The following is a 20,164-nucleotide window of genomic DNA, read 5'->3' on the forward strand; positions in this document are numbered from 1 at the left end:
CATCCATGATACTGCTAAGGATATCCCCAATGACAAATTTTTTAAAAATTAGAACTGTGGGTGTTTTTTTTTTTGTCTTTATTCTCACTTTGAGCATGAAATATCCTTGAAAACAGGAACTGGGCCCATCTTATACTGTATTATCTTTTCTAAACTAATTAGTCTGAAGGTTGTTTGTTTTTGTTTTTGTTTTTTGTTTTTTGTTTTTGCTAGGGTCAGCTCAGGGATACTCTGACCCAAGGATATTACTCATCAAAAAAAAGGTAAGAGCTTGCCCAGCAGCTGCCGGCAGTGGTGCCTTGCTCTTAAATGCCAGCCTCTGGCTCCTGCAATGGGATGAAATGTGTGCTTGTCACAAAACCAAAGGTGTCTTTCACCAAAAATGGGCTGCATTTGGTTGCCACAGAGCTGATGTACTGAAAAGTTTAGGCTTTAAAATCAGGTTCTTTTCCTCCCTGGCAGAGGAGGATTACACCCTCTGTGTACACTCAGCTTTTTTAACTTTTCAGATGCTGTTTTCATCTGTGATCTTTCCATGTTCACTAAAAATCAAAACACAAGACATAGCAATGGGGAAAGGGTTTTCAAGAGCTCAGCAAACGCACTTTCACTACGGCTCCTCTTACAGATGAGGACACTGCAGCCCAGAGCAGCAGGGGCTGTGCCCATGGACCGAGAGATGCACCAGGATCTGGGCCCAAGTGTTTTCCTGTATGTGAGGGCTGGGGTCGAGGTGCAATTACAACCTTCTGTGTACTCCTAAGAACAGGACAATTTTGTTTGTTGGTTTCATTTTTTTTTTTTTTTTTTTGAACAGGGAAGTGGGTTATTTTCCTATTTAAAGTATCTTCATGATCTTTAGACCAATGACCAGAAAGCTATGGCTTGTGAAGATAATCATTTTTAAAAAGCATGACCACTTAGGTAGAACATGATAGCTTCTTGCAGAGTATCCATTACATGCTGGTTTGAACATGAATTATAGGTTTGACTGGGAGTACAGACAAGTTATTGTCCTGACTTTGTCTTGAGCACCTCCAGGGACAAAGGATTCATTACCACCTAAGCCAGTCTGTTCACTCCTTCTGCTCTATGTGAATCCAAAATCTGCCTTTCTGGAGCTCTTCTCCAACCATTGGTCTGACTCTCCCTTCAGGAGCACATGCAGGGCCAGCCCACCTCTGCCCTCTCCAGCACTGCTTGTCCTCTGCCACCTGAGCACAGGCCCGTGGAAGGAGACTGTGCCCAGACAGCACAGACTCTGGGACCAGGCCCTCTGCATCCAGGTCCTGGCTCTTTCACTTACTGCTGTGGGACCTTTACGAAGGACCATGATCTCAACTTGCCTAAAACCTGGAGGGCTTTCTCACGTCTGCAGCAAGGCAAGGATGTCTAATCTCACCACCTCTAGTCAGCCTTGTATGGGCAGGTTTAGCCAGCCCAGCAAGGAAAGAGACAAAACAAGGAATGCACGTGGAAAAGAAGAAATAAAACTGTTTCTATTCATAGCCAACATGATCCTATATAGAAAAAAATCTGAAGACTCTTAAAAAACATAACAAAAAACCTATAAAAACTAGTAAGTGGAAGTAGCAAGGTTGCAGGATACAAGATCAATATGTAAAACTTGTGTTTATACATACTAGAAACAAGCAATTGACACCACTTATAATGGCATCAAAATATCAAGTATTTAAAAAGAAATTTAATGAAATAAGTGCATGATCTCTACACTGAGAACTACAAAACAATGCTGAGAGAAATTAAAGATTTAAATAAACGGCCACATACACTATGTTCATGGATTAGAGGACTGAAAATTTTTATGATGTCCATTTCCCCCAAATTCATCTATAATTTCAATACAAATAAGAGAAAAATCCTGCAGGCCATTTAGTGGAAATTGACAAGCTGACCCTAAAATTTATATGAAAATGTAAAGGGTCTAGAATAGCCAGAACAATTCTGAAAATGGGCAAATGCAGAGGAGTTATACTTCTAAATTTCATATAAAGCTGTAGTAATCAAGCTTTTATGGTAATGACTTAAGGCTAGACAAATAGATCTATGAAACAAAACAGAACCTGGAAATAGATGCTCACATACATAGTTGATTAATTTCTGGCACAGAGAATGAGGCAGTCAATCGGAAAATGAAAGCGCTTCAACGAGTGTGCTGTAACCAATGGATAATCAAATGCATACATAAAAACAATTTGAGATATATCCTAGCTTGAACTATAAATCTTCTAGAAGAAAAAAGTAAGAGAATATCTTTGTGACCTTGAGGCAGGCAGAGATTTCTAAGCAACAAAGCCACACAAGAAAAAATGGATAAACTGTACTTCATCCAAATTTTAAATTTCTGATCTTTAAAGACACTGGTAAGAGACTAGAAGATGTCTGCAAATCATATATCTGACAAAGAACTTGTATTCAGAATACAGAAAGAACTCTTAAAACTCAATAAGAAAACAAAGAATCCAATAAAAAATACATATATTTGAACAGACACTTCATCAAAGATATATCGGTGGCAAATAAGTACATGAAGAGCTACTCAACATCAGTAGTCAAAGAAACGTACATTAAAACCACAATGAGATAACTATTAGAATGGGTAGAAAGAAAAAGACTGGCCGTACCAAATGCCAGTGCCAATGGGGCAGGATTGGGATCCTCACACACTGCTGGTGGGAATGCAGAAATTATGCAACCACTGTGGAGGTCAGTTTGGCAGCTGTTTGTTTTTGTAAGTTAAACATTTACCACTATATGATGTAGCAATCTCTTAGGCATTTATTTACCCAGAGAAATGGAAGCATACATCCCACAAAGACTTGTATACAAATATATACAAGTCCACACATTCAGCTAAGAACTGAAAACAATCCAAATGTCCACCCACTGATGAGTGGATAAAAAAACGTGGTGTATCCACATAATGGAATACACATCAGCAATAAGAACGAACGAGTCTTCACCCCGACTGGGAGGCTCAGCTGGTTGGAGCAGCGTCTCATACGCCAAAAGCTTGTGGCTTCCATTCCCAGTCATTGCACATAGCTAGGTTGTGGGTTCGATCCCCAGTCGGGGTGTGTTGGGAGGCAACCGATAGATGTCTCTCTCTCTCCCTCTCTCCCTTACTCCCTTTCTTTCTAAAAATCAATACAAGCATATCCTCAGGTGAGGATTAGAAGAAATGCTGCAAAAGGGATTGAGGTATTTATATATACTACAACATGGATGAATTTCAAATAATTATGCTGACTGAGAGAAGCCAGATATAAAAGAGTAATGCTCTATGATTCCATTTATACAAAAATCTAGACAATGCAAGCTCATCTACAGAAACAGACAGCAGCTCAGTAGGTGCCTGAGAATGGGCAACAGGAGACAGAGGGTGCAGGAGGGATGAACCGCAAAGCAACACCAGGAAAACTTTTGGGTGATGGGTATGTGCAGTGTCTTGACTGTGGTGTTGGTTTTCATGGCACATCTGCACATATCTGATTGTACATTTTAAATATCTGCAGTTTTGCCCTGGCCAGCGTTGCTCAGTGATTAGAGCACTGGCCTGCCCACCAAAGGGTGGCAGGTCCCATTCCTGGTCAAGGACACGTACCTGGGTTGCAGGTTCAGTTCCCAGCCCCAGGCAGGGCCCGTGTGGGAGGCAACCACTCGGTGTGTCTCTTCACATTGATGTCTCTCTCCCCCCTCCCTCCTTCCCTTCCACTCTCTCTAAAAATTGATGGAAAAACTACTCTCGGGCAAGGAGTGAGGAGTAACAACAACATACATATATATTCACACAGCTTATTGTATGTCAGTGATTCCCCAAAGGAGTTTTAAAAGCAGGGAAAACGAGGAAGACATAAACTGGGGGAAAATTTTCACAATACTTATGTCTGACAGTGGAATTGCTTCCAGAATGTATTTTTTTGAAAAAACTCCAACAAATTAATGCTGAAAAGACAAACAGTCTTATAATACTCTCAACAATAACATGTTTTTTTTTAAAGTGGGTAAAAATGAACAGACACTTCACAAAAGACACACGAATAGTCAGTACATGAAAAAGTGCCCACAATCATTATCATCAGAGAAAATGCAAAGTAATACCATGAGATGCCATCTCCCACCCACTAGAACAGCTAAAACAAAGAAGAGTGGCCGTCCCACGGGTCCCCAGGATGCGAAGCCGCTGGAACTCATGAACAACCGCGGGAGAATGAGATGCACAGCTGCTTTGGAGGACATGAGACAGCTTCTTATAAAGTGGAACTCAATGACCCAGCAATTCCACTGCTAGGATTTACCCAAGTAGAATGAACTGCACACACACACACAAATCTTGTACACAAATGTTCCTGGGAGCCTTATCCATAATAACTTTAAGCTGCAGGTGACCAGATGTCCATTATGAGGAGGGTGCGTAAGTCAATTGTGGTGCATTCATAATATGGACTGCCAGTCAGCAATAAAAAGGCACAAACTACTGATAAACATGAGGACAGAAACTACCCCATAAGCACTGTCGCATGAAAGAAGCCAGACATGGAACGAATGCATACTGTATGATTTCATTTACTTGAAGTTCAACAACAGGAAAAATAAATCTATCCTTCTTAAAACTTCTCATCACAGGAAAAAAAATTGTAACCATGTGTGGTGATGAATGTTAACTAGATTTAATGTGGCAATAATGCTGCAATATCTACAAATATCGAATCATTACATAGTACAAGTGAAACTAATATAATGTTATAGGGCAATTATGCCTCAATTAAAAAAAATCTATCCTGGCTCAGCCAGTGTGCCTCAGTGGTTGAGCATCGACCTATGACCCAGGAGATCAATGTTCGATTCCTTGTCAGGGCACATGCCTGGGTTTCAGGCTCGATCCAGGAGGCAGCCAATCAATGACTCTCTCATCATTGATGTTTCTATCTCTCTCTCTCCCTCTCCCTCTCCCCTCCTCTCTCTGAAATCAATAAAATAAAATAAAATTAAAATAAAATAAAATAAAATAATAAATAAATCCCTAACTATTAAAAATATATTTTGAAAATCTATCCTGTTCGAAATCAGAGGACTGGAGACCTCTGGTGAGGGAGATTCATTGGAAAAGGTGAATGCATTTCTGTAATGGAGAGCTTCTATATCTCGATTTGGCAAGTGAGTACCTGCATATATACTTAAGATATGTGTACTAAACCTGACTTAAATTATAATTTCTTTAATTTCAAATTTTATTTTATTTTTTAAAAATATCTTCTATTGATTTTCAGAGAGAGGAAGGGACAGGGAGAGAGACAAACATCAATGATGAGAGTCATTGATCGGCTGCCTCCTGCCCGCCCCCTGCTGGGGATCCAGACTGAAACCTGGGCATGTGCCCTGATGGGGGGATTGAACCTCAATCTGCTGGATCATAGGTGGATGCTCAACCACTGAGCCACACTGGCCGTGCCAAATTTTAATAATTTATTAAACACATTCAGATGCCCAATGTGCTCTAATTTATTGTTTCCTGTGTGCAGGCATCACTAAGCCCTTGCGATACCTTGTGAAGCAGGCACATTCCTAATCTCACGTTATAGATGAGAAAGCACAAACGCAGGACAGCTGGATGTACAAGGTGGGATGGCAGCTGAGGACACTCTACCCTGAAGGGAGGGGGGTGGGTGCCCTTAATCACTATGCTCCCTGTTCTAGGCCCTGTGCTGGCCAGTGAGACCCCTCCCTGAACCCCAGGCCAGTGGAGGAGAGGGTGCTGGATGGGTGATGACCCTAGAAAGTGCCAAGGATCCATGGGGGATGGACAGGAGCAAGCGCTGACGCCACCTGGGGAGATAGTGATGGGGTGGGCTGAGGTGGGGATCTGACTAAAACAGAATCTGTGACCTGGTGCCTCACCTGCTTGAGCCTGTTCACAAGCCCCTGGCCTTCCAGCCAGGTTCCCAGACCTGGCTGCGCCTTGGATCCATCTGGGCAGCATATTAAGAGTAAAGATTCCCTGAGCCTTAGTGGAGAGTCTCAACACCAGAAGGAGAAGCCTCTGAGGGACTGTGCCAGGCTTGGCATTCCCTCTCCTTGCTTGCATTCATCTTCTGGGAGAGAGGCACCGAGGCTGGCATGGACCCCAGTCACATATGGTTAATTTCTACCTACCTCCTGGGGAGAAAGTGAAGATTGGTGCATGTGGGTGTCAGGCCTCCAGGCCCATGTGAGGATTAAACCAAAGGTGTCCCATTAACAGCAGTAATTAAGACTGGGATTCTCAGAGCATCCTTCCACCTCTGTGTCCTAAAGCCAGGTAAAGGGTTGGTCTGCTTTCTTCCAGGAAGTCGGTGTCTCCACCATCCAGCACACCAGCCTGGGCTTGTCCACATAGTGGCTGTGCAGGTCCCAGTGAGAGACAGCGTGCAAGGACCTCCTTAGGCCCAGCCTTGCAGCTGGCGCAGCCTCACTCCAGTCGCATTCCAATGGCCAGAGCAAGGTGGAGGTGCCTGCAGACTCCAGCTCTTGATGGGAAGATCTGCCACATGGCACTGGAAAGTGCGTGCGTATTAGGAAAATGCACGTCAAGACCACAGTGAGTATTACTTCACACCCATTGTTACGGTTACTATCAAAGCAACAGAGTATGAGAAAGGCTGGGGAGGATGTGAAGACCTGGAACCCTTGTGCGCTGTTGAAGGGAGTGGGAAATGGTGCAGCTGCTGTGCAAACAGGATGAAGTTTCCTCAGAAAGCAAAATGTCAGATTATCACGTGATCCAGCAATCCCAGGTCTGGGTAGACACCAGCACAGCTGAAAGCAGGGTTTCACAAAGGTACCTGTACACTCCTTACAGCAGTTACTCACCACAGCCAAAAGGCGGAGGCAGCCCCGGTGTTCGTCGGCACACCACTAGGGAGACCGAGGGCGGTCCGTCCATACACCGAAATGTTATTCACCCTTAAAAAGGAAGGAGATTCTGACACGTGCTACCACATGGATGAACCTTGAGCCAGCCACAACGGGACAAATGCTGTGTGATTCCACTCACACGAGGTCCCCAGAGTAATCAAGCTCATAGAGACTGGCAGGGGGCAGGGGGCATGGGGAGTTGGTGGTTGATGGGTATGGAGCTTTGGTTTTATAAGATGAAAGAGTTCTGGAGATGGTTACACAGCAGTGGGAATGCACTTAACAATACTAAACTGTACAATTAAAAATAGTTGAGATGGTAAGCTTTATGTTCTGTGTACTTTGCCAAAGTTAAAGAAAGGTACAGATACTGAGACTGGTGGAGGATTTTACCATTCTTACAGAGATCTTCCTCACTCGGGCTCTAAGCTGTGGGACCTACCGGTTGCCCTGACCTCTCCCAGCACCAGTCTCACCTTGTCTTTGAACCAACGGTGAGCTTCATTCCTTATCTTTACTCCATTTCACAGAAGACAGCATGAGGTGGCCAAGGCCTTGCCCCAAACGTAGAATCCTGGCCTTGGCCTTGCTCTCAGTGGTGTGGTCCTTCAGCTGCCCCAGAATGACAACTATGGGCATTTGAGGCCACCTCTCACAGTTTGCAAAGAAAGTCTGTGCGGGTACCTCACTTCGAGAATTCTCTTCCCCGGTCACCTCCTTTCCATCATTCAGGTCTCAGTTCTGACATCACCTCCTTCCCTGATCACTCTGGGGAAAGTGCACCCTCCCCCACTCAGTGTCTTTGTGTGTCTGTCCCACCTAGAACATAAATTCCCTGAGGGGAAGCAGCAGCCCATTGTTTTTCGTTCATTTCTGTACCCTCAGGAGCTAGAATATGCTCACAAAGTATTTGGGAAATGAAGGAATTTAATTTGAATAGAGATACACATCCTCCTCGTTTAAAAGATGAGAACATCGAGTCTCTGAGAGGTCAAGGAACATCCTAGAATGACACAACAGGTAAAGGAAGAACTTGGGGCCGAGAGGCAGATCGCTCAATTCCATATTTCATAGCTGTCATGGTGGAAACACTTTGACTTGGTTCTCTGTGGGGAGGGGGTACATTACCCAATAAATCAGCCCCTCAAGTTCAGATGCATGTGTAAGGTGTGATTCAGAGCCGCTCAAGAGCAGGCCGAGCTTCAAACAGCAATATGCCCTTGTTTGCCACTCCTGGGCTGGGTTACACCTGCTAAGTCACCTCCCCTCTCTGGGGAAGGGTCCTCGGGAAGGGAGAGTCATTCAGCCACCCCTGTGGAGTGGAGTTTTGGTGGGTGTACGTGGAGCTGCCCACTGAAGAAGACAAAGTGCCACATTTTCTATTGCACTTTCCCCAGAGTGATCAGGGAAGGAGGTGATGTCAGAACTGAGACCTGAATGATGGAAAGGAGGTGACTGGGGAAGAGAATTCTCGAAGTGAGGTACCCGCACAGACTTTCTTTGCAAACTGTGAGAGGTGGCCTCAAATGCCCATAGTTGTCATTCTGGGGCAGCTGAAGGACCACACCACTGAGAGCAAGGCCAAGGCCAGGATTCTACGTTTGGGGCAAGGCCTTAGCCACCTCATGCTGTCTTCTGTGAAATGGAGTAAAGATATTGCAGGCTGGGTACCCAAGAAACAGTCTCTCAGGGAGATGCATATGCAGAAGGTTTACTTGGGAATGCCCTGCGGAGCAACACCCAGAAGGGCTCCCAGGACTAAGGAAGCAGGACTGGGCATTGGGAGAAACTTAACTGCCACACTGTTAAAAGGCCTCAAGGGATGCCAGGGTTGGGGAGCAGGTGGTGGAGTAAGCTCTGGACCTGGGATGGCCCTTCAGAGACATGCCAAATTGAAGAGGGAGGGAGGACAGCAGCCTCTGTAAGGATACCTCCGTTCACTGGTACACTAGGTGTGGGCTGAACCCAGGAAGGGGGAATAGCGTTGGGTGAGGCAGCTGTCCTCCGTGCAGGGCAGTGCTATGAGGGGCGCGGCTGAGCTGTCAGCAGGCAAACGTTCTGGCAGCTAGGAAAACAGCCCCTGAGCAGGAAGGGGCCTCGGCGTGGGCCTACAGCTCCCATTATATACAGGCTCCTATCCTTCCCACCAGCCCAGCCAGCTGGGCACACAAAGGCATATGATGTAGGTTTGGCAAATCTAATGCTATCACCCAGGACTGGATCCTTCAGTAGGGAGTGACCGTCAGGGACAGCTGAAGGCCATTCTGATTGCCACGGAATGGGGACGTGCAGAGTGACCCATTTCTGCAGCAGGATCTCTGCTGAAGATCCTGGGTCCCAGCGCATTTTGCAAACCTGTTCCTTCAGGCTCCCAGCCATCCTGGCAGCATCCTTCCAAAAAGCCTGCCTTTTGGGAGAAGTCAACAAAGTCGGCATTTGGTCTTTGCAACCCCAAATCCTACCCATTCCGGGGCATTTCCAAGATGTGCTGGAAGAAGAAGGTCAGTGTGACTGGGTTTTGGACACCACTGTGTGACTCAGTAGGTGGGATGTAAATACGCAGGAAACAGCCCTGGCCGGTGTGGTTCAGCGGTTAGAGCGTGGGCCCACGCACCCAAGGGTCTCTGGTTCGATTCCCGCTCAAGGGCACAGACCTGGGTTGCAGGTTCGACCCCGCCCTGACTGGGGCACGTGCGGGAGGCAATTGATGGAATCGATGTTCCTCTCTCTCCCGAAAAATCACTGGAAAAAATATTCCCAGGTGAGGGTCAGAAACAACTGAGAGGCAGGAGACGGCTCCCTCCTTCCTCACCCCGCCTCTCCCCGACCTGCTGGGGGCCTGTTCCCCCCACCCCCACCCTCGGGCGCTCAGGGCTCCGAGCTCCGCCCCGCCCCGCGCCACCCGCAGCGCCCCGCTGCGCGGTCCCGCACCGGGCGAGGAGCGTCTCGGGCAGGGCCCTGCTCGCAGCAGCGCACGGCCCGGCCTCGTGGGGACCCCAGCGGGCGGGGCGCCCTGTCCCCGAGGCCGGGGGGGCAGCCCTCCCGACCGCCCCCGCCCCGCCGCTGTCTGCACGGCCCGTCCGGTCCCCCGGGGGGCCGACCCTTCAGGAGCGAGGTTCGCCCCGAGCCCGCAGCGACACCTGCTCCCTCCTCGCGAGGCGCAGGCGCCCGGGGCCCTCGGGCGGGGCGGCGGCCTTCGGGGGAGCGACCTGCACCCGGCGTCGCTCGCTCACGGGCCGGCGGGAAGCGCCCCGGACGGGCAGGGAGGCCCCGCGCGCCTTCCCGGCGGCGCCCGCTCTTCAGCCCCCGCACCCCACGCTCCCGCCGCCCCGGCCTCCAGACGAAGGTCCGGCCCACAGGCTGTCCCACGGTCACGTGGCCACTGCGCGCGGGGGCGGGGCCTGGGGCGGGCGGTCCTGCCTGGCGGGTGGCGCTGCGGGGCGGGGACAGGACGGGGCGGTGCTGCGGGGCGGGGACAGGACGGGGCGGCGCTGCGGGGCGGGACAGGACGGGGCGGCGCTGCGGGGCGGGGACAGGACGGGGCGGCACAGGACGGGGCGGCGCTGCGGGGCGGGGACAGGACGGGGCGGCACAGGACGGGGCGGCGCTGCGGGGCGGGGACAGGACGGGGCGGCACAGGACGGGGCGGCGCTGCGGGGCGGGGACAGGACGGGGCGGCGCTGCGGGGCGGGACAGGACGGGGCGGCGCTGCGGGCGGGCCGCCGGGAGAGAGGCCCGCGGCCCCGGCTGTCCAGCCGGCCGGCGCCCGGCGCGTGGTGAAGTGCGTGTCCATCCCGGTCAGCGCCGAGGCGCCTGTAACAGGAGCGCGGCCCCGGGAGGACAGTAAGTGGACGGAGGGCTCCGGGGCGGCCCGACCCCGGTCCCTGCGGCCGGAGCCGCCCCCGCCCCGCGGGAAGCCCGCCGGCCCTGCCCTGCGCCCGGTGCGGGGCGGCGCGGCCACGGGCCTGGTCGTCCTGCGTCCCCAGTGGGGCCTGACACGCGGCCCGCAGCCAGGCCAGGATTTTCCCGTCACGCTGCAGGCCTAGGAGCGGACGAGAAGAAGGAAAGAGAAACCGCAGGTAGGGGTGGGGGATTCGTTGAAAACACAACAAAATTAAGGATAACTTGTGCTGTGCTTTACTTAGTAGCTTGGGGCACAAACAGAGTTCACCTCTAATTTTTTTAATTAAAGCACACTCAGGCCTTCACATACTAGATTGGCGGTTTCTCTTCCTGAGGAAACGGATTACTTAGCCCGGCAACTCAGAGGTATTCTTGAAGGGAACTGGGCCGAGCGTCCCGCGAGGCCCCCGCTGCCGTGGGCTGCCCTGCCCCTGCCGCAGGGTTCCTGTTGGACCGGTCGGGGCTGATGCGCTCGGTGGTCTGGGCCCTTCAGCTGACCACAGCACTGTCCACACCGTTAAAGGCTTTGGCCCGTGAACTCCTGCTGAGACTCAGTCGTGTCGCCATTCCACGGCTCCTAGTTTGAGCCCACTACGTGGCTTCCCTCCGCCCACACAACATACACCTGGCACTGAGCACGTCACTATGCCCCACTGGTGATTTCGGCACTGGTGGCTCTACATGTCCGTTCTTGCAAAGAGCTTTTAGTCAGGAGCACCCCAACGTGTCAGACAGTTTTATTACAGTGGAATCTCTAAGGAGAATGGGCTGGGATCTTGATTACTTTGTACCCAAGAGGTAATTTGGTCCTAAAGCAAAATTTCCCATCTTTTCCCAGCCACTAACTTTGGTTAGCTAGTGGGCCCCATTATGATCTCCTCTCCACGCAATGGGTGGCCCTCCACATTTGCTTTTTAAGTAAACTAAGCAATTTAGTTAAGTAAATTAACTTAGATAAACTAAGAGGAGATACTTAATAATTCTCAAAATATCAATTTGCCCTAAACTGACTTTTTAGTTCATCTAGACTAGGAAGTAAAATATAACTTCTAAAAATCAACCTCTCTTACTCTAAAACAAAACCAAAAGCCTAAGTCCCTCTAAGCGGGCACCTGCCACACAAAGTAAATGACCACCCATTATCACAGCTCCCAAAACAACCAGCAAATGATGTCTGTATATTCCCTTGTTGTCCTTGGCCACCACGTGCAGACTTTTCCCCCCTCTAAGCTCTGCAAGTAACTCTTATTCCCATGTCCCTCCCCTCCTTTCCCATTCAATAATGGAATCGTTTATTATGTCTGGGAAAAATGTTTGAAATTATCCAGTTTACTCCCCTTCTTTACAGGTGAGGAAACTGAGTCACAGGGAAATATAGTGAATTATCCAAGGCTAGCAAAGAGTGGCAGAGTTGAGCTTTAATGTTTTTTTTCTCTGCCTTCATTTGGTTCGTTTTTTACCACTGCTACTTCTCCGCTGCTGTCAGAGCTAATTCTGTGTTCAACAAATCAGAACAAATTTAGGTTGACTAATAAAAATACATAGCCTTTGTGACATGTCAGGAACTGTTTCAAGCACTTTTCAATGGTATTACATTTAATACTTAGAAAAATCTTCAGAGGCAGGTGTTATTATTATGCTCATCTTACAGATAAGCAGAGCACAGAAAAGTTAGGTAATTCAACTTAAGTCAAACTACGAGTGGGTGATGGTGGCCTTCAAACCAGAGAGCCTGACGCTGCCCTTAACTCCCGCCTGCTCTGCCTCCTCTGGGGAAGGAGCTCGTCAGCCTGTCTCAGCGATGCTTTCTATTCCAACCCATGAATATGACAGAGCTTTGGGCTTTTTAAAAAATGTTTTAATTTTTCTTTATTGTTGAAAGTATTACAAATGTCCCTCCCCCCTTTGATCCCCTCCATCCTGCACCCCTCTTAAGGCCTTCACCACACTACTGTCTGTGTCCATGGGTTATGCATATAAGCTCGTAAGTTCTAAGGTTAATCTCTCCCCACTCACCTACCCATCCCTTCCCCCTGAGATCCCTCCGTCTTCCATGCTTCCATGTCTCTGGATCTATTTTGTTCCTCAGTTTATTCCGTTCACTAGATTCCACCTATGAGTAAGATCATGATATTTGTCTTTCTCTGACTGGCTTATTTCACTTAGCATAATATTCTCCAGGATCCACCTGCTGTCCCAAAGGGTAAGAGATCCTTCTTTTTCACAGCTGCATAGTATTCCATGGTGTAAATGTCCAAGAAGATGCTTGATATGATTTCAATCTTCTTGAGCTTGTAGAGACTTGTTCTGTGTCCTAACATGTGGTCTGTCTTTGAGAATGTCCCATGTGCACTTGAGGAGAATGCATATTCTGCAGCTTTGGGGTGAAATGTTCTGTAAATGTCCGTTAAATCCATCTGATCTAGCGTGCCATGTTGAGTCCCTGTTTCCTTGTTGATTTTTGTCTGAAAGATCTATCCAGTAAAGTCAGTAGGGTGTTAAAGTCCCTACTGTTACGGTATTGCTGTCAATCTCTCTCTTAAAGTCCTCCAGAAGGTTTTTTTTCAGCCTGTGTGAGCCTGTTGTTCTGAGGTGGGTCTCTTGTAGACAGCACATATTTGGGTCTTGTTTTCTTATCTATTCAGCTACCCTATGTCTTTGATTGGAGCATTGAATCCATTTATATTTAAGGTTATTGTTGATAGGTACTTATCCATTGCCATTTTATTTCTTTATGCCTATGTTTCTCTATTTCTACTTCTAATTATAGCAATCCCTTTAACATTTCCTGCAATGCTAGTTTGGTGATGATAAACTTCTTTAGCCTTTTTTGTTTTGGAAGCTTTTTATTTCACCACCTATTTTGAATGATAGCCTTGCTGGATAGAGTAGTCTTGTTTCGGATCCTTGTTTTGCATTACCTTGAATACTTCATGCCATTGCCTCCTGGCCTGTAGAGTTTCTGATGAGAAATCAGCTGACAGCCTTATGGGAGCTCCTTTGTAGGTAACAGATTGCTTTTCTCTAGCTTCCTTTAAGATTCTCTTTGTCTTGAATTCTTGGCATTTTAATTATGATGTGTCTGGGTGTGGGCCTCTTTGGATTCTTCTTGCTTTGCACTCTCTGTGCCTCCTGAACTTGTGTGACTTTTTCCTTGATCAGGTTAGGGAAGTTTTCTGTCGTTATTTCTTCAAACAGTCTCTCTAACCCTTGCTTACTTTCTACATCTTCTAGTACTCATATGATGTGAATATTGTTATGTTTCATGTTGTCCCACAGCTCCCTTGAACTGTCCTGTTTTTTAACTGTTTTTTGTTTTTGGATCTCTGATTGAGTGTTTTTTTCCTACCCTGTCTTATAATTCATTAATTCAATCCTCAGTTTACCCTAACCTGCTGTTTATTTCTTCCAATGCTTTTAAAATTTTTATTATGTCATCCTTAATTTCCTTCATAGTTTCCATTTCTTTTCTCATGCTGTTGAGCATCCTTATAATAAGTATTCTGAACTCTTTATCTATTGCTTGCTTATCTCCATTTCATTTACCTATTCTTCTAGAGAATTATTTCATTCTTTCATTTGGGGCTTGTTTTTTGTCTCTCCATTTTGGCTGCCTGTTTGGATTTGTTTCTATGTATTAGGTAGATCTGCTAGGACTCTCAGTCTTTTGGATAGTCTCTGGTGCAGGCCAATGTTGGATGCTGTTTGTGACTGGCCTTGAGTACACTCTTTGAAGCTTTCCTCACTTCCCAGTTTGTAGTTCCCTCTGCTGGGGCTGGGTGCATTTGGAAAGGACCAAGATGCACACCAAGGTCCACTTTTCCAAGCCCTGGGTCCAGAAGCAAAACGGGCAAAGACTCAAAACACCTAGAGGGTGATTGTTGTTCAGTGTCTTGATGAGCCTCAGGCTGTAAAACTGCACAGGTTGGGGAGAGAGATTTTTCCAACAGGGAGAGGCAATTGCTTCCCCTCCAGGCAAAAGCTGCTTGGACTGTAAAGATCTGCCATAGAAAGATGTCCTCTGCTGTATGGGGCAATGACTCAGCACAGGAATCCAGATGGCTGCCTTCTGAGCTCCATTCGCAGAGCCAGCAACCCAAGAGTTTCTTCTAGTTCTAGTCTACTCTGTCTTCCCTCTGCCAGAGCCCGAGGTGAGTGGCTGTACATGAAACTGTGCACTGGCACAAAGAAAGAGGGTGTCTACCTTTCCAGCTGCCTCTCCCTGGTGGACAGAAACTCTGCTGCTTTTCACAGCCAGATGTTATGTGGGCACCTTTCTCAGTTCTGGTGCTCTTGGCTGGGAAGCTCAGCCTGGGATTTAGGCCCCAGAGTCCTCAGTGGAAACCCCCCACAGCTGAGCTATCCCTCTGGACCTTCAGCTGCTGCCTGTGGGAGCCCAGCCAGCCCTCTTGCACCTCCACACTTCCTACCAGTCTCCGTGTGGTCTCCGCTTTAGGTCCCTGGTTATGAGGGTGCCTTGCAGCTCATCTTCAGTTGATTATTCACAGTGGTTTTTCTCTATTTTAGTTGTAATTCCAGTTTGGTCCTGGAAGAGTGTCAGTGTAGCCTCCACTCAATCCGCTGCCATCTTGGAATCTCCCTCCACCATGTGTAGACTTTACAGAGATGTTCAGTCATCTGGGCCAGGAAAGAATCACCAAGACAGGAAACAAGTTCCCCCTGACTTTGTAGTGACGCCTATGGCAGCAGCTAAAGCAGCAAGGCTAGGAATGGGACTTGCCAGTTGGTCCTCTCTTTGCCTGGTGTTAGCTACCAGGACTGAGGTCCTTGGCCTAAGTTAGCCCTCGGGGCCCTAGATCCAGTGGTTTGGAGGAGAAGGCTCGAGGAAGATGTATGTCGAGTTAGGCTCTAAGGCCTGCATATAAGACTCAAAACACATTATTGTCAAGCTACCATTGAAAATTCCTTAAATTAATAGAATTTAAGGTCCTTGAAAGCTCAAAAGCTAATGATTGACTTTTTCTCTCCCCGTTTTGGCTATGGCCTTGCTTTCCTTAGGACAGTGAAGACCAAGGTCTAATATAATGGGATAGAAACTAGGGAAGGGGTAAGAGGTTAATAAGAGCTCTTTCTCTTATTAAATGGTAAAGTGGCATATATAATGTCATGTCATGGATGTATAATGTCATTTAATCTCACAGTAACTATATGAAGTAGGTATTGTTACTTCCCATCCACCCCATATAGATATGAGAACTGAAGCTCAGAGAGGGTCCATATGTAGCCTCAGATGTAGCCTCATAATGTACCTTGTGCCTGGACACTCTGAACCCAGGGCAAGGTCAGCATAGGCTCAGGCTGGGGTCCTGACACCTGAGACATCACAGAATGCCCTTTGTTCTTGGTTCAGACCAAGGTCTCTTGGAGACTCTTGGAGTGGGATAAGCGTCAGTTAGAGGGATAGGAATCAGAAACATGTCTCTGAGGGGTGACAGTGTGCTTTGTTTCTGCAGATACTCAACAAGAGAAAGATGGGGGATGAGCAGAGCAGAAGGGCTGTCAAACAGGAACAGGGAGGGGAGAAGTGTGGAGGCTGGGAAGAGGCCTATGTTCTGGGATTGCAGAATGTGGCTGCAGTGTCAAGTGGGTGGGGAGTGTTCTGGGCTAGAGCTCCAGGGGATGCCAAATTCGGCTGAGACTTGAGTGCCACCATGAGGGGTGAGCTTGAGGGATGGGTGAGCATGGGAGACAGCTCACCTCCCTAAAGTCTTGCTCAGGTTGCCCAGGGAGTGTGGCTACTGGATCCCAAACAGAGGTGGAAATTGCCTGTCTTGAGGTTTGGCTGTTTGAAGCATGGAGCATGAAGCCAACAGAAACACAGGGCTGAGCTGCTGGGAGGCTTTGTCTTCATTTGGAGCCCCTCTCCTTGCATATCTTAGCGGACCAGAGCAGTGTGTCTGTAGGTGGCAGGTGGCAGAAAATCCAACTCAAACTGGCACAAAGGGGGCTTACAGACACCGGGAACTGACTGTGTAGGCACTGAGTTGGCTTTAGGCTTGGTTCAGACAATACCAGGGCCTTGGTTCTCTGTCTCCCCACTTTGCTCCCCAATGAGTTGGCCTCATTCTCTGCTAGGTTTTTCCAATTTGACAGCAAAGAGGTCACCAGCAACTCCTGACATAGATTCCTTTTCATTTTAGTGGAAAAGTTGCCTTTCCAAGAGCTATAGCAACCGCTCATGAAGAGTCTTCCTTGGTCCAACTCCTGTCATATGCATGTACCTGACCAATCACAGGCATGTGTAAATTAAATGCTCACCCCTGGAGAACCTCGGGGACTGGTAAGGGGGAGGGCTGGCTCCCCAATGAGAAGAGATGTATTATTTTTTTAGCCTGTTTAGGCCTCTTTCTCGCTCCTCTTTTTTTTTTTGTTTTTATTGTGGTAGAAAACACATAACATAAAATTTACCATTGTAACCATTTCTAAGTGTGCAGTGCAGTGGCATTAAGTATATTCATATTGTCATGAAACCGTCACCATTATCTCCAGAACTGTTTATCATCCCAAACTGAAAACCACCCCATTTAACACTAACTCCCCATGTTTGTCTTCCCCGCCCCAGTCCCTGGAAACCACCATTCTATTTTCTCTCTGAATTTGACTACTCTAAATAGCTCATATAGGTCATGCCATATTTGTTCTTTTGTGTCTGGCTTATTTCACTTAGTAGAATGTTTTAAAGGTTCATCTATGTTGCAGCATGTGTCAGAATTTCCTTCCCTTTTAAGGGTGCATAATATTCCATTGCCTGGATTGACCGCACTCTGTCTACCCATTCGTTGATGGACACGGTTACTTCTACCTCTGGCTATTGTGAATAGTGTTGCTAAGAACATGGGTGTGCAAATACCTCCTTGAGACCCTGATTTTAATTCTTTTGGGTATCTAGTCAGAAGTTAAATTGCTGTATCATACAATAATTCTATATTTAGTTTTTTGAGAAACTTTCATACAGCTTTCCACAGTGGGTGCATCATTTTACATTCCCACATGCAACGCACAACTGTTCCAATTTCTCCACATCTTCCCCAGCATTTGTCATATTCTGTTTTTCTTTTTTTTTATTATATGCACCATAATGGGTGTGAATTGGTAGCTCACTGTGGTTTTGATTTGCATTTCCCTAGTGATTAGTGATGTTGAACATCTCTTCATGTGCCTGTTGGCTGTCTGTGTATCTTCTTTGGAGGAATATCCATTCAAGTCCTTTGCCCATTTTTGAGTTGAGTTGATTTGTTGTTGCTGTTGTTGTTGAGTTGTAGGAGTCCTTTATATACTCTGGATATGAATCCCTATATATGATTTGCAAATAGTTTCTTTCATTCTCTGGGTGGATGAGATTGGTCCTTTTAACAAGAGAGGGTGCTGGGCAGGGTGATGTTCAGTCCATCGCTCTAGGCTTCTGGAAATCAAATGAAATCTGCTCTCCCCTGACAGCAGAGGTATGTCCAGGGCCCAAAGGAAAGAGGAAAGATTCTACCCAAATTGATGAATTTGATTGTCCTACATTATTACTCAGGTTCTCTCCCAAATGGGAATCTTAAAGCCTGGCTTGTTCAAAAAATTAGGCATGCCTCTTTTCCAGGACTGCACAGACTTTTTCCCCTAAAGTGTCTAATTCCTTTTCAGTTCAAGCAGTCCTAATTCAAATCCCTGATGGAAGGATTCTATGAAAAATACACAGTCTTATAACTGCAGAACCTGGTCCTGTCCTGTTTCTAATAGAACCTGGAACCAAAATTTAAAGCTGGGGTGTACCGCTTATGAGTGACACTACCTGTGGACCCTAAAGTGCTACCTTTCAAAACCCTACCCCATACCCTGGATGGAGGAAGACAGCTCTGGGACTGCCTCCTGTCTTCAGGCCAGTTGACTCACAAATAAAGTTCCTTTCTTTTTTCAAAAGCCACTGCCTGAGCATTGGCTTGGATGCATGTCGGGCAGCAGATCCCTGTTTGGTGACAGTCTCAGGCTTTTGTTTTGTTTCATTTTTTCTGATTTGCTTTTTTAAAAATTTATCTTTATTGTTGAAAGTATTACAGATGTTCCCTTTTTTCCCCCATTGATCCCCTCCACCCCGCACTCACCAGGCCCCAGGCCTTTACCACACTATTGTCTGTGCCCATGGTCAATCCATATATGCATATAAGATCTTTGGTTAATCTCTTCCGGCCCCCTTTCCCCCTTCCCTCTGAGACTGGTCAGTCTGTTCCATGCTTCTATGTCTCTGGATCTATTTTGTTCTTCAGTTTATTATGTTCTTAGATTCCACATATAAGTGAGATCATGTGATACTTGTCTTTCTCTGACTGGATTATTTCCCTTCGCTAATAACTCTCCAGGTCCCTCCATACTGTCCCAAAGGGTAAGGGATCCTTCTTTTCACAGCTGCGTAGTATTCCATGGTGTAGATGTCCCACAGCTTTTTTATCCGCTCACCTACTGATGGGCACTTGGGCTGTTTCCAGATCTTAGCTATTGTAAATTACGCTACTATGAACATAGAGGTGCATAAATTCTTTCTGATTGGTGTTTTAGGTTTCTTAAGGTTTATTCCTAGAAGTGGGATCACTGGGTCACAAGGCAGCTCCATTTTTAATTTTTTGAAGAACCCCCATACTGTTTTCCACAGTGGCTGCCCCAGTCTGCATTCCCACCAGCAGTGTACTAGGGCTCCCCTTTCCCCACACCCTCGCCAGCATGTGTCATTTGTCCAGTCCCTACCCCCAGGAATCTGCAGGGAACAGACTTGGAGAATGTTAACTGCAGCTTCCTGGCAAAACTGTATAAGTGACAGCCTGTATTGTCTAGTCTGCCCTTTACTCCTTTCCCCTTAAATGATAACCAGGTTATTATAATGGTATCAGTTTCTTCTAGGATTTTAATGGTTTCATGACTTACATTTAAGTCTTTTACCCATTTGAGTTTCTTTTGTGAATGTTGTAAGTCGGTGGTCTAGTTTCATTATTTTTTGCATGTACCTGTCCAATTTTCCCAGCACCATTTATTGAAGAGACTGTCTTTACTCCATTGTATACTCTTACCTCCTTTGTCAAATATTAATTGACCATAATGGAGTGGGTCAATTTCTGGGTTCTCTGTTCTGTTCCACTGATCTATACGTCTGTTCCTTGTGCCAGTACCAGGCTGTTTTGATTACAGTGGCTTTGATATCTGGTCCTGTGATCCCGCCAACTTTCTTCTTCTTTCTCAATATTGTTTCAGTTATTTGGAGTCTTTTTTGGTTCCATATACATTTTTGGAGAATTTGTTCTAGATCTGTGAAATATGTCAGTGGCATTTTAATAGGGATTGTGTTGAATCT

This window comes from Miniopterus natalensis, chromosome 6, assembly GCF_054644295.1.
Source record: "Miniopterus natalensis isolate mMinNat1 chromosome 6, mMinNat1.hap1, whole genome shotgun sequence".
Classification (NCBI taxonomy): domain Eukaryota; kingdom Metazoa; phylum Chordata; class Mammalia; order Chiroptera; family Miniopteridae; genus Miniopterus; species Miniopterus natalensis.